This window comes from Lissotriton helveticus, chromosome 2_1 (assembly GCF_964261635.1).
Source record: "Lissotriton helveticus chromosome 2_1, aLisHel1.1, whole genome shotgun sequence".
Lineage (NCBI taxonomy): Eukaryota > Metazoa > Chordata > Amphibia > Caudata > Salamandridae > Lissotriton > Lissotriton helveticus.
Genome location: NC_136059.1, coordinates 325,036,848 through 325,053,450, shown reverse-complemented (window position 1 = coordinate 325,053,450; position 16,603 = coordinate 325,036,848).

The following is a 16,603-nucleotide window of genomic DNA, read 5'->3' as shown; positions in this document are numbered from 1 at the left end:
AACCGGGAGGCCCTGCAAAGCGCTTAACGTAAACACAGCAAGTCATGTGACTTGGTAATAACACTTTTCATTGGTTCATTTCACTTTTGGTTTCCTAATGATGTAAGACTAGGTCATATAATCTAAAATGAACACTTTTGATTGGTTGAGAACTCTTGTTTTTCCCAAATGATGAAAATCCCTCCTTCTTTCCTCACTCTGACTTTCATCATTGTGAGAGAAAGACCCTTTGTGATCACTGAGCAATGGCTTCTTTAGTAGCTTCAGCTGGTGCTTCCCCACCACCTCCACCACATCCAAGGAAGAGTGGACCACCTGCTCAAGTTATAATTCAACAAGAAGAGGAAGAAGAGGAAGAGGAAGAAGAGCAAGAAGAGAGGCAGTTTTTGCCTGAGCAGCCCAGGACGTCTCACCGGAAAGAAAACTTCATTTGGCAATTTTTTAAAATTCCCAAAGGTCAGAAAAAAGTAAATGCAAGGTACGTAACTTGCCTTATATGTCAAGATAGACTGTCCAGAGGGACCGACAAAAAATACAGTTTCGGAAACTACACAATGCATCGCCATATGACTAGGTGGCATCCTAACAACTACAGTGCTGCACAGTTTCGGAACGACCTAGATAATCTCCCTATTATGGCCAGAAGATCTGTTGTACCGGAAGTAACGGGACCAGAGGGCAGGGAGATGGTGCCAAATATACAAATGAGATTTGGTGAAGTAAAACACATCTGCGTATATTGCGATGGATTCATTTGCTACGGAGAAAGAAGCATCACTCTGATCAACAGAGCTATTGACTATCATATGCAAGTTTGTACGAAACGCCCAAAATAATAAATACTTTTTTTTGTTTTGTTGCTCTTGTTGAGCCCTTTACAATGAATCGTTTTCATTGCCCCCTCCAAGAAAAACCCCAAAAAATATAAAACTGTTCAGAAAAATTCAAAAAAAGTAAAAAAAAATTCCGAAAAATAATAAAAAAAATATAAAACAACAAAAACAATTAAAAAAAAAGTTCTTTTCAGAACTACCTCCCCGTTATTAAAAAATTGGTACAATATTTGGAACTGTGCCAACCTCTATTTCTCTTAGTTCGCTTCCCAGTTCGCTCGCCGGTACGCGAACCGGAAGCGAACCAAAAACAGTAAGTATAAGGGAAGGAAACAGACACTTATGTTAAAAGAAAGACAGCTATAGGGGAGTAAACTAGAGATACTATTACCCGTAATCCACTGCTGATGATGTCACATATTACATCATTCATGACATGCTCAGTGACATCATCAGCAGAGGATTGCGGGTTTTTTGGCAACGTGCCTTATCCACGGTTTAATAACGCTGCCTTTTGCTTTATATAAGTTTTCAAATTGTATGAAATATATACCAATAGGTCGTTATGAACCTTTAGGTAGTGCTTTTCTTCTTGAGGTCTGGTCGCTTCCATACACATACAGATGTTTCAAAGATGATCAAGAAGTTTATCTGAATGGAGAGGAATGCACTGAGACGCCAGATCATTCACTAATGTGTAGGCACATACAGTTACACGGTTCATGCAACAAACACCGACCAAATATGGCTTGCGTGTTGCAAGGCACGCCAGTTCCTGCTATCATCCCCACGTTCAAGTTGTTGGAAAATGGTAGTTATTTGATGCTCAATAATGAAGATTGTTCTGAGTTAATTAAAAGTATTCCTTTTATCGTAACAGTAAGTGAACGGGTTATTTGCTGCAGAAATGTTCTATTTCCTCCCACACATGAACATAGGGAGTTTTCAATCTGGCCACAAATACCAACCTTGGGACAGATTTCAACGGCATGGCAAGAATAAGAGCTCTTTTGTCTCAGAGAGAGGTGGCCTTGAGTTCGGCCCGTGAAACTTTCGTGCTTCACATAGCGAACACCCGTACAGAGGTGCAGACCTTTTCAATTCAGATTTGCCTTTCAATTTCAGCAAGATGGTTCCGACTATCTTTAACGCATCCTCCACAAAGGCCCTGGCGCACTTTTTTAAAGTTGTTACCAGTGGTCTCGTGACTTCATTTGAGAAAATCTTTGGAGTCATCCCTGCTTCCTTTCATTCTATTTTCTCCACTCTGGTTCGTGGATTGGCATTTTTACTTGCATTACCAGCGGACGCTCTTGTGTTTTTTTACATTTTTAAATATGGATGTCCCTCCTATGCAACCTCCCACCCTGCAGCTGCTGACACTGTTCCGCAATCGCATGCTAGAATATTATGGCACAATGCCGTTGGCGATATTAAGCACGGCATATGGATTATCTTTTCGATTCTCCTACTTCACCTGTGTCCAGCCTGTATTTCACTGCCTGACCTGTGATTTCGATTGGGCCATTGATTTGTGTCTCTGCGGACCGGTTTCTCCTGACGTCGACTTTAATCAGCTGATGACTCCTATCATTACTCACGAGTTGGTTTGTCCTGGCGAAAGGATTATGGCTGTGGCATTGATGCATGGACTACTTGGTCCCTGGAATTTACTGGCGGCAGCACAGTCTTTCTTGGAACAGAGCTTTCTTGAAAACCCACCGAGCTGTCCTCTGATGGTGATAGAGGATCCGGTGCTGGGAGAGCACGTATGTTCTTTTCCGCTTTTAAATTGGATGGCTGAACTGTTTTCGGATGAAGACGGTGACTTCCTATTGGAGGCTGTTGCAGCCTATTTTGCATACACAGTTATGTCATAGACCTTTTTCATGTTTGATATGCTGAGTACTAGCATTTCATTGACAATTCATTGACTTATTTGTCAAGTTTTTATTATTTACCTTGCCTATTGGCTTAAGACTCGATAAAGTACTTGGCTGTTTTATTTTTCATTAGCATTAAATTTTCCTAGTTTTTAATGCTTTACCTTGCGGACCGTCCACATATAAACTTGCAATCTGCTCTCATGAGATGGCACTTCTATTATCTTATTCAGTTCGTTTCCGGATCATGGGGAGGTGTCATCTAGGTCCTGGATATCTTTACACCGTGTTAAGTTAGCATGGGCTCATTACCGGTTTAAACGCCATTTTTCCTTTTTTGCAACTTCTGCACACGACACTTAGTTGTTGCTTTAGCTTTCCACCTAGTAGTTCATCGTGGTTTACATGAGAATAATATGTTATTGCTCTACTATCTGCTTTGCTTGTTAAACTATATCTGTACAGCGAGTGCTAAAGTTTCAATAACAACACGATACAGAATTGTTATGAGGTCTGATCTCCACGACTTCATACTCATAACATAAGTGCAACTTCTGCCAATTCTGGGCATGAGGCGGGTTTTATATTGCTTTGCCGAACACACATACACAACAGTTGATGCGGTTCACATGAAGAGAGAGCTGGTGTATGCTGATGTGATTCCTTCAAATCTAAGACACTAAAGTATGGGCACGCCCTAAACCAACACAAAGAGACCTTCTTAGCAAATAATATAATATGTGTATTAGGGAGGGTGAGATATAAGCAGCCGCGGGCCGTGGAGGGAGTTACGGTGAGGCAGGGAGGCGGGGAGGGGGAGAAGCAGGGTGGAGCCCTCTCTACCTTGCCCCTCCCCCTCCCCGCCTCCCTGCCCCACCGTAACTCCCTCCACGGCCCGCGGCTGCTTATAAGTGTTGCTAACTCTTATTCATTTACAGCATGTTAACATACTATCACCATTCGCTTTTTATGTACTAGTAACTATGCTGGTAATTTTGCTACTGATAATATGTGTACTTGTATTATCTAAGATACTACGCCTGAGAAGACGGCATTAGTAAATAAACATTTCAAATACACATGTGTTCTTCTTAACTCCATGTTCTGGTTTCTAAGAAATATATAACGACCGACTGTTCATGAGTTCCACGTATCCTGAGGTACTATAAGTTCATATTCTGGATTGTCTAAACATTGAGAGTTTGTTATATCCAATGTGACACTGTACCTAGCTTGCTAAGGAGTTTTTGATTACTAACGTGAGTTTTGGGACACCCTAATTCGCCGAGGTTCCAATCCTCTGTCCACAGTTCTGTGTGAGAACAGAAACCCTGCGACAGGGGCACCCCCGACCCTTGCTGGAGCTTCATCACACTTGCGATACAACTCCAGCAATGCGCCACCTTTACGGCACAGATACATCATGCATCTGTGCTGTTTTTGCCCCATGATGCGCCGCATTGTAAATGCAGCACACCATAGGTGACGGAACAGCGGCACAGAATGACTAACACATCCCTGGTGATGCGCCAGTCATCATAAATGTATCCCTATGCTTCTTATCTTGTTAGAGATGAACCGCCATATGTATCATCAAAGTTTTTTGCATTTCCTAAATAGCGAACTTTAAGGAATAAATAGCGATTCTTTACCATTCCTAGTTTGCGATTAGCTATTTGCTAATTACAAATTACCCATTCATTTCCTTCATTTCCATAGGGCGGTTGGACTCACTTTTAGCTCGAACGGCTGAATGGATTTCCACGAAACTTGGCAAAATTGTAGGGACTGGTAGCCCGATGTGCCTTTGCTATGTCTCAAGATATATGCTCCAGTGGTTTTTACGAAAATTAACTTTGAAAAATATATATTGGGCTACATTGGCCTATATATATGTTGGAGCCCAAATGTAGCCCAATGTAGCCCAATGAAGCCCGATGTAGCCCAATGTAGCCCAAAGATGGCCGCCAGACACACAAAAAAACAAATGTAGCCCAAATATCAGCCAGATGTAGCCCAACTATAGCCCAGTGACAGAATGACCAATCAGCTTCGCAAACCTCCGTTACGCGAAGCGGAGCGCTGTTACAGATATATATCTTTTTTTGAACGTTAATTTCTCAAAATCCACTGGAGCACATATATTGAGACCTAGCAAAGGCACATCGGGCTACCAGTCCCTAATATTTTGCCAAGTTTCGTGCAAATCCATTCAGCCGTTCGATTATTATTATTATTATTATTTTTTGCCCCGCGGGGCCCTTTTAAAACCTCCACATCAAACCTAGGGGGTCAGCGAGGATCTACTATGCCCCCTTATAGTTATTTCCCCCTTTGTTTTGACCTCCTCTTGTCTCTCGATCCTACCGAGAGACAAGATGGCGGCCGCTACGGACTGTTTGGAATGTTGACAGACGCCGGAGAACCAATCAGCTTCGCCTCACAAAGCTCCGTTGCGCGAAAAGTACGCGTCCTGGGCCGCTGCCCAGTCCGCTGTTACAGATATATATCTTTTTTTAAACGTTAATTTCTCAAAATCCACTGGAGCACATATATTGAGACCTACAAAAGGCACTTCGGGCTACCAGTCCCTACAATTTTGCCAAGTTTCGTGCAAATCCATTCAGCCGTTCGGGCTAAAAGTGAGGCCAACCGCCCTATGGAAATTAACATGGGAAAAACGCGTTTTGGGACCCCCCTTTTTTCTCGGCCCCCCCTTGACGAACCCCCCCAAAATTTTCAGGGGCTGCTCAGAAACAAAATGTGCCATTTTCCTGAGAATTTCAGCCAATTCCGTCCACAAACGCCAAAGTTATTAGACATAGAATTTTCAAAAATCCCATAGGGAAAAAATCCTAACTATATATACCTACTGGCGACCGCCAGTAGGTAATATATATATGGGTCTGATATTGGGAACAGCAGAATACTGATGTTAATTACCTTGCAGGTGCACACAAAAAACAATTCAGAACTAGCTCTATCATCTCCAGAGAGTGCTTTTTGCAGCTTAAGGTAGTTATTTTATCAATAGAGAAGGATGGTAGATTAGCATTCAAATGTTTTAAGTCTTGTTTTGCTTCAGCTTCAGAAATATCAGCTTCACTTCAAGAACACATAGAGTGGCTTACACCAAGATACTGTTAAGGTATATCCTATCTACCTTTGGATTAGACTCCATGCTTCAATATGATCGATTGCTAAAGATAACTGTTTGTCTTTTAATATCCATTTTGATCTGTGAAAATCAATGCCCAGCAGAGTGGTGAGTCAAAGGGTGATTTTCAGCGTCTGTTTTCTCTCTTCTTCTATTCATATTCCATGTTATCACTAGTAGCCCTTTTAGTCGTACTGTGTAGGGATGGTCAGGGAAGTAGTGACGGGCAGAATAGTGTTCAAGGTCAGTGCGTTCTGACAGAGAAAGTGAGGAAAATGCAGTATCAAGTAGGCTCTGTATCATACAGCAAACAGAATTGGAATGGGCACAGTGTGACCCACTAAGCGACTTTATATCCAGGCTACACTTTAGTTTATACTTAAATTATTTATTGCTTATTGAGCGCAGCTGTCACCCAAAGGGTATCCTGGCGCTGAGACCTAACCATGCATCTGTTGAAAAGCTACATTACTCTGGGGAACAAGTAGGTTTTAAGGCTCTTTTTAAAAGTGAGCAGATCAGGGCAACTCCTTAATGTCAAGGGGAGAGTGTTCCACAACGTGGCAGCCGCGAAACTAAAAGCGCGACCACCCATTCTCGTTCTATTGATTTTGGGGACTCTTGCCAGAAACGCCGAAGATGATCTTAAAGGTCTGGCTGCCTGATACCAGAGGAAGAGAGTCTGGAGAGGTATTGGTCCCAGTCCATGCAGGGCCCTAAAAACAAGGCAGAGAGCCTTAAACGCAATTCTCTGCTGGACTGGGAGCCAGTGCAAATCGGCCAAAGCTGCCGATGAAGAGGCGGACCATGGTCGAGACAGAGCCAGTTTAGCGGCCATATTCTGTATCCTTTGGAGCTTTAGGACCAGAGTCTTCGGGGCACCCAGAAGTAGTGCGTTGCAGTAGTCAATCCTACTGAGAATGGAACTACGCACTACCTCAGCTCTGGAGCCCCGTGGGAGAAGTGGCAAGATTTTCCGTAGAACACGGAGCAAACCCATACATGTTGCTGCCGTTTTGTTTACGGAGGCATCAAGCTGCAAAATGGGTTCGAATAGAACTCCCAGGTTGCGAGCTGACTCTGCCGCCTCCACCGAGCCCGGGATGGACACTGGCCAAAAATCGGCCGGTAGTGTACGGGGAGTTCGGTCCAAGGAGCAGTGGAGTACTTATGAACCAAAATATAGTTTGGTGAAGTGTAATGTTTTACTGATGAATTTGTAGTGTAGCTATCAACATTCAATGTATATGTTTGCAGAAAAACCTATTACTTGTAACTTGAATAGGCCACGTTACAACACATGCGTTTACACCGCATGCTATTACAACGCTGTCATTATAACAACTGCATTTTTACACCCCATACCATTACCACGCAAGTCATTACGACGACTTACTGTAGGGGGGGAGGGGGCTGTATTTTTCAATAGTATAATTTACCATTCCAACTCCAGTCTGTGCAATGGTAGGGAAGGTGTTGAATCTAAAATGTAACACCTTTTGCTCCCTACAGCAAGTCGTTGTAATGGCTTGCATTGTAATGGTGTGCGATGTAACAACACAGTCGTTGTGATGACCGCGTTGTAATGGCATGCGATGTATCACATCGTTGTAAATTATATTTACCTTCGAACTCACCAGGCAACAAACATTTAATCACTGTGAGTCTGTGTCACCAAGATATATTGCCTCTCTATTTTCACAGTTAAGCCCAGATTAACTAAACCTTTGCACGGGTAGAAAATGAGGCAAAGCAACACAAATTAACGCTAAGTCTTGAAAGGGTATTTACTATGCAGCGCAAAAGTTGTTTTGAGATGGAAATGTGACTTTTTCTCAGTGCAGACCCACATGTGTGTTGCTTTGCATCACTTTACATTGATACAATTTTACTAGGGTATTTCCAGGGGCAGATCACCACAAATACTCAGGCTTTGACACAAGGCCAAATCTATTCGAATAGCTATACTGGGTTTTGTGTAAATAACTAACTAGGAGAAATGTGTTAATTTCTCAAAGAACCCACACATTGCATGTATGCTGCAGTGAACAGTACACAACCAATGTGTGGAATCCTTTTGCGTTTATCTAGGCACAGGAATGTGTACTGGAAGAGTATGCCTCCAGTACACATCCTATGCTAGGCTCACACCTTCACCTCTGTTGCATGGTGGAAGGCTGTGCATCATGCAAGTCAGCATTGTCTAAGAGTCAGCACGGGGGATGACACCAGCAGTAGGTCAATAACAATTGATATGGCTATGAGTATTTCTCAAAACACACCTGGAAAGCTGGCAGAATGCACCAGCTTTGGATCGGTTTGAGTCAGTCTGCATGATCTGATTAAAGAGTGGTTTTAGAACTATTCGACAACTTGGTGGTTTGTTTTTTAATGCTGCGGCATACACTGTCTTTATCTTCTCAGATACACAAGGGATGACATTCATCAGATAAAGACTGTCACGGTGCTGCCTACCTATGAATATTTGAGGCAGGCACCGATTACCATCTATGACTCATAGCCTCGAGTGCTTCATTTCTCGAGCTTGCACTAATATCTGGTGCAGCATCCGCTGAGTCATATCTCGAATTTTCTTGCCTTAAACATCTGAGCTCCATCCTTTTGGAATGTGAACATTTCATCTGAAGGAAGGGCCTAAATAATTATCACTGTACATTTTTTACATGCACATCATTCAAAACGAGTATCAAAAGACGGACTCTTTCAAGCAGCAACTGTTTCAGTGCCTGGCATTGGTGTACATGTATGCAGTAGCAAAGACCATACCTCTCTGCCACATTATGAGGAGTCCCTGGGGTAGATTTACAAGAAAGTGACGCATCTGTAGAGATGCGTCACTGTCCCTGCGCCACCATGCAAAACCCTTGCGTCACCATGGATGCGCCGCATTTACAATACGGCGCACCATGGTGCAAGGATTGACAGATGTGTCAGAAATTCTGGCGCATATGTTGACGGAAAAGTCACGCATAGCTGGAATCATGTCGCAAGCACGATGGAACTCCAGCAATACATGTTGCGACCTATTTCTAATACACTGCGTCACTCCTTACGCCTGCTTCAAGCAGGCGTAAGGTTCTGATGCAGTGGCGTCCTAAAAGTCACGCAGTGAAATCTTGTAGATTTCACTGCGTCACTTTTACGAGGCTTTCCTGCGTGGGAACGCCTACCCTGCATACATTATGCCTGACGCAGGTATAATTTCATGTAGGGCTTTACAACGTGACGCATCTCCCTAGATGCGTCACGTTGCAAATGGGCCGCAAAATTTACGCCGCTGCTGCGTCACAAAAGTGACGCAACGATGGCCCAAAAGTGACACAAGGGGCTGGTAAATCTGCGCCCTATGTCTAGCACATCTCACAGACATCCATTGACCTTGGGCTGATTGGTGGCCTCGGCAAGGTTTGGGGCCCCATGCACGGCAGGGTCTGCATGGCACGAGTTATAGCCCTGTCCCCAGATGGCCATAATCTGAAGAGAGTACCCTTACTTTTTACAAATTGTACTTGACCTTGTCACTGTTATGTCCAGCGCCGGCTAGCACAGGTAAGTGGGGTGAGGCAATGGGGTGGTGGGGCGTTGCAGTGAGGGATGGGAGGGTGGAAGTCGACAGACAACAGAATAGGTATAATGAAATAAATAAATAATACCTATTCCCTTGTCCGTCTACTGCCCCCGCCGCACCCCGCCCACCGCGCTTACCTGTGCGGGCCGTCGCTGGTTATGTCCCATCCTTTTCTCAAGTACAGCTCTTTCTTGCTTTGCTGCTTGGTTCGCAGTTTGTGAATACCCACACATAATCACAAGGCAAGACTGGAGCCAGTGGCTCAGTCACAGCATGTTTGGATAAAATTTGGTACTAGCCTCTTATATTAATTGCATGTGCTCTTTGAAACATTGCAGTAAGCCAAAGATGGCATCTATCTGTAGTTCGTATCTTGTTGCATCAATGGGGAAACCAGAGATCCGAGACGTTAAACCTAACTAGGTGCAGGACTCTCAGCCATATCTCAAGGGTAGAGAAACCAGAGGCCAACTCTAGGTACTGGAATAACATGAAATAGGGTGATCCCCATAGACATCCTAAAAGAATAAGGTCTTGTTGAGACCTGTCAAAAGGATTTTCATCCCAAATTCTGGAGAATTGGACCACACGATACCTCAGAACCTTCCAGTTCCTTGGTCCTGAATAGGGTCACGTCCAAATGCCCGATCAGAGTAAAAATGCATTGACCTCGTTAAATAACACATTGACTTTGTTACCTGTGGAGAGCATGCATGAAAGACGAAACAGCTGAGCACAAGTTCTTCCCCAACACAGGTCACTATTCCATTTGTTTAACAGAGTTTGGGGGCGCCTGCATTCTCTCCATCTGAACTAAATAAAGGGCTATGCTGGAAAGAAAGAGCCTGGACTAAAAAGACAATCAACGTTGATAAGTATCTTGAAAAACAAAAATGATAGTACTGCTTGATTGAACGTCTAGGGATAGGATTGGCACAACTAACACTGTATCTTCACTATAAAGTTCAAGGGTTAATTGGAAAAAGGTTTATTTAAAACTTTTCAAGGTTTTGCGTAATTGTTCTTTATTTCAATTTTTTATTTTTAGATTTTACAACAAGACCTATAATATTTGCAACCACCTTGTAATGCAAGGGGGCGGGAGCGATGACTCTGTACATGACCACCCATCCACTGGTGAAACTCGTTATAACACAAAGCAATCACATGCAGGCTGACCAAGTAAGAATTGTTCTCACACACAAACAACTTTTTTGGCCCTCACTATGTCAGCATGAATGCCTTTCTAGCTTTGTGACTTATTTTGACAAATAATTATTTGATGAGAGGGGTTACAGTGAAAAAACATATTTGAAATGTCCAGAGAAGCAGCCAGATACCACCTCTCACCAGAAGTGATTATTGACATGGCCGCAGACTAGGGAGAAGGAGCTTCAGTCACGTACTGCCTGCTCCTAGGCTATCCCTTGCGATGTCAAAATACTGAATACATTCAATTGTATGCCTACTAGAAGGGCAGTTCAAGCAAAGTAAGCATCTTACAGGCAGGCCAATATTGATGCTTGCATCAGGTACTAAGTAGTATCATCGAAGGTATGCACCAGTTTATCATAGTGCCATATTCACTGGAGGAAAGGCAAAGGGTGCATAGGAACTTCTATGTCTTTATCCATTTCCATTGTGTATTAGTTGCCAGTGATTGCATCCATGTGGCAGTTCAATCACTTCATCACATTGGATACCTTTTCTGTAGCAGACACCGATGGCACTCCATCAATGTGCAAGCTGTCTGTAATGCTTGGGTTGCTACACTGAGTGTAAATTGCCTTTCCTGAAAGCATAAATGACAGCTACACCTTCTGTCAATCATCTCTTGCACCCTGGTTGGTTGCTGGGTTTTCAGTGACAGGTGGCCCATAGGTAATTACTAACATCTCACACTGAGGCTGCATGGGCGTCTGGTGAGTGGTCTCTTTAACATGCTCGCTTTTTCCACTATACAACATTGTAAATACACACAAATCTTACAGTAACCGAAAGAATGTATACATAGCGCAATATATTTACAATGGAACCACATTAAAAAACTAATCTTTGCTGTAGGTGATACTGGTTATGCTCTCTCCCATCAAACGTTCATCCACGCTATCTCAACTGAGGCACAATGGGGCATACATACACTAGCGATCATTGAACACACTTCTGGCATTCTTAACTTTTGATTATATGTCTTGACCATATGTTATGTGCCTGGGTTAGACCCATGTAGCGAAGCTGCTCATTTCTTACACTGTCCTCTTTTTCGCAATTACATTACTGTTTTGACTTTTTGCACATATTTGCATGTGTAACAATGTTGGATTAGTTTACTGAAACTACTTCTGTTTACACTTCTAGCTTCACATAACATTATCACAATGCCTCAACCATCAAGTACAAGGCCTTTACGCATGGATGTACGAATGTCATTCTACTTTCATCCATGGGGCGACAGGGCTATCTACATATCCATAACATTGCTAATCTATACGTACATCGCAAGGATGCTTTTTATTATAAATAATCAGCATCTCATAGGATCATCTTAGGAGGCACTTCAGCTGACACCGAGGGTCCCTGCGTGCTGAGACGTTACCAAGTAGCTGTCTGACATCTCCATGAGGGTGTCCAGTTTGTGACCAAGACCGGTTCCTACATTCTCTCCTGCCAGGTAATGAGGTTGGATTGTCCCCAGGGGGTCGCGAGGGGAGGGGGGTTGCGGGGGTGGTCACATGGGGGTTAATTAAAACAATTATAATAATTTAAACTTACCTTGAGGCTGGGTCCCACGTCTTCTTGGCTCCTGCTCTCCTGCCTCCGACAGGAACAGGAAGCAGGCAGTAAAGCCCCTTAAGCCCATCACAACGCTGCAGCGTTGTGATTGGCCGGGAAGGTGCCCAGCCAGAGGCTTATGGGGTGGGCATGTTCTCCATTCAGGCTACATTACAGGGCCGATCAAAAGTCTTTGCGCACTCAGGAGTGGGCACACAACTCCTCCCCTGCCCTGCTCGAAGAGCAGAGCAGCCCTGCCCACCCACCCTCCTGCAACGCAAACTTAAAATGGTGATAACTAAAAGTTATTACCATTTTATGTTTCTGCTTCTCGCACTGCGTGAAAAAAGTGGGATGGCGTTAAATTCCTGGCTGCTGATGCTTGTACACAATTGTTTCATACTTACATTGAAGATGAAACACAAGAGGAATGCCTTCCATATGTGGACATCGAGATTCCATTAACTTACCAAGAACATATACATAGTTTAAAAGTGCCCTCCTAAATACTTTAACCAAACAGAATGTCCTTCCCGTTGTCTCTTTTATGTGCCCTACCGGAAATGGGGGGATATCAAAAAAAGGGGACAACCAAACATGGAATGGGATTCCTATATGTATAATGGTGACTCTCTTAAGTATAAAGTTACTGAGAGGATCAAGGAATATATATGAGCCAACCCGCAGCTGTGAGTGGGAAGGGAAAAGAAACACTTTCCAATTTGCTTGCCAATGGTAATGGCACCCCGGTGGAAGGTTGTGCCACTTGGGGTACAGACTTTGCTGCCGTTTACACCAGAACTTGTGGTTCCCCTTCACTGGCTGTCTTACCTGAAGTACTGAAAAAGGTACAGAATGAGTACGTGGTAGCACCTGCCATGGACTTCGAAATGAAACTGATGGGCAATTTTGCCGTAGTATCAACCATTATGTTAAGTAAAATAAAGGGGGAGGCAGCAGCATTAGCTATACACCAATACATGAGGGAGTTCACTCCTACACAGCAGGAGCGAACATTGCCTACAATTATGGAAGAAACCTATGCTACGCTAGTTAGTGATATTTTGGGAGCCTGACATGGGAAACCACAAGTTAAAAGTAATTCTGAAAAGGATAACTCTAAGCAAGCACGCAATCCTTCCAAGAAGAAATGGGATAATAAACAAAAAAATTAAAACAAAGCACTATCACAAGGTGGGTCTCATCAACAGGAAACCACTGACAAGAAATATAATCTGAGAAACCGTGATAATATTAGAAAGCCTGACAGGTATCAGGATACTGATACACGTTCCTCTGGTTCCTTTCAGAATTTATTCGATACACGTTCGGAGAGAGGTGGATGGTCACAGCACAGAACAGAAGAGTGTGCAAAACCGAAGAAGGAATCAAAACGCTCATCATACTACATCATTAAGAAAGAAGACAAACAAAAGACTCCTAAACCTCGATTCAAAAAGATGAAGGTAGCTGGGATTAAAATAAGACATGCCCAGGCTACTGAGGACTCTGCTTTTGATCGGGGAATGGGCAGGGACGATGCTGGACAGCGAGGCAGAAGTCACAATAGCTTGACAAAACCTGATGGATAATCTGGCGGTAGTAGCACTGACTATGTCAAGGTGCAACACCTAATATAGGAGAAGTGTCCCCCATCGTTCATACGAAAAAACACTACAGTTAGAGGGGGATATACTCAGGAACACCAAGGCTCTCTTTTGTGAGAATTTGACACATGGCTACTGGCCAACTGAGTTCGTAATGGAATGCCCAATGGGGGAAACAGTAATTTTACCTGCTTTCTCTGACCTCGTCAGAATCAGTTAAACATTCATATGCCAAAGAGTGGGCGTTAGCGCTAACTCCTGCACTATACCGAAATCTTGTTGGGTGGGGATGATGAGCCACCTCATCTTGAGATCCCATTAAAATCAGTCCCTTTACCCCAGACACAATACCCCATAAAACATGAAGCTAAAAAATAAGTTGGGGAAATACTCGAACAACTTGAATACCTCATCAATGAATAATCCTTTGTTTCCTGTAATGAAACCACACAATTCATACCCTCTAGTTTTAGCCTACAGACTTTAAACATTGAACATTCACAGTACAAATCGCTCACAGTCCTGCACTAGTGAATAACTTTGTGTAGAAACAATACAAAACAACACTAGATATCTCAAATGGATTTTTCTGCCAAAATATAGCGCCTGAAAGCAGATATTTGACAGCATGTTTAGGGCTAGGTTCACAGAGGCAATTTTGCTGTTTACCTCGGGGTATGAGAATATCCCTGGGCTGTTTTCAGACAGAGTTACTTCAAAATTTTGATGAAGAGCCGTTGTCCTATGTAGATGACACTTATCTGATGGATGATGAATTAATGGAACACTTGTACAGAGTAGACTGTATATTTCTAGGGTTTGCTTACCTGGGCTACAAATGTAATTTCAAAAAATCTAAAATTGTCTATCTCAATGTCCTGTTTCTCGGATATGAGTTGTCAAGTGATGGCAAAAACCTGGCACTACATTTTTTAGAAAAAATGTGCATTACTCCAAAAATTGGAGGGCATTAAAGAATTTGGGCCATCCTACTAGCTGTACCTGTCCTGGCTATCGAAGGTACCAGAAGGTACCAGAACTCTGCATCTTCTGCCTCTTGCCATCCCCACCAAGACAAAAGGTTTGTCTCAATTGACCTGACCAAACCACACTATGTGGTCAATTCTCAACAATAGCCCGCGTAGCTCCTGGGTAGCTGCCGTACTCCGCTCGTTACCATTCAGAAAGTTCAGATGGACGCTTTAATAACTAAAGAAAATTCCCCTCCCCAACGAGAAACAGTAAACAACAATGAAGTATTTCTTCTTCCTATTGAAACAACTACAACTGTACAGTCCTTGAGTACATAAACACAAATTCAATCCTCAAACAGATACATCTATGTAAATATGCCACAGATTGAGTTATCTCCCCGTTCTACAAAACTTGCTGAGCTGCCAAAAATAGACATGTATCACGTGTGGCTTCTTCGTGGACTATGATGACTTCTCATCGTATTCAACTAAACCTGAGATACCATGGAAAGCTGCGTCTTCCTTTCAAGCTACAAATCAGTGTTCTCTATCTTTAGCTGAAAAAGACATACTTTGTCTTCCTTCTTGGTTACATCTTTGGATTACAATCGGATTACTATTCCTGGTCTATGGATTGGTTTGGTGACTGTCTTTTTCTTGCTCTGTATGGACATTATCTCCCAGAACGCTCTACAATTCAACATGTGAACTTCGTACTGAAACCACATGCATCATCACACAGGGAACTAAGGGACCTGTCCCTGATGAATATTACAGAAGTTCCAGTTTCGTAAGGAATAGTGTGGGACAGGGTATCGTGTGATGTTTATGGTCCTACTGAACGTTTACAAGTGTTGTATTTGTTTAAAATTTCCTTAAATTATATCATCACCTCTAGAACTTTCTCTGATGATTGGCACGTTGGGACAGTGCACAATTTGCTTTCAGATGTAGAATAATAAGCTGCAGTTTCTTCTGATGAATTGTATGATATTACATCTAATTACAGTGATATGTTTTGCTATTAACATTATGGTCACCCTTTTTTACACAAATCTGGTATCCCACGTGCTGTTCACTCAATGGGAACACTGCCCAACACCACTGAAAGGTAGTTCAAAAACATTAGCACAAAAGTTTGCTTATTTTTCTGGTTTTGACAAATCGGACCCAGCCTCTTACTACTACAGCCTTGCATCTACTCCTGCTAAGAAAAATATGCTTACAAACACCAAGCTGATATACTCTGCTTCCTTTCTTTCCAAGCTGTCTGTACAGGATTTCGACTTTTGGAAAGAATGAATGAATGAATGAATGAATATACAACTTTTAAAGAGCAAACTTAGCCCATGGGCATCAAGGCACACCATCAACACAAAATCTGTCTGGGGGACACAAGACTGGCAGGGTCATGGAATTGAGGCCTTGTTCAGAGCATGCCTCATAACGCATCAAATTATTTTTCTGAATAAAACAGACTTCCTGTCTTGGAATAGCCAAGATGAAGGATTTTTACACACCTCGAATTCCCACATATGTACATCACAAGGATGCTTTTTATTATAAAAAATCAGCATCTCAAAGGATTGCACGCTTTGAGAATTAGCAGCGTCTAGTTGCATGATACGGAATGGTTCTTACAATTCATCAGGCACCAATTGGAAGGGATAGTTGGTTTGGCCTGTGGACACTAATGTGTGTAAGTCTCGATTCCTGGGAAATAACGAAGGGTTTGAAGTAAATAGGCCTGGCAAGCGATATGTACAATCAGAACACTCGGGTGGTGAC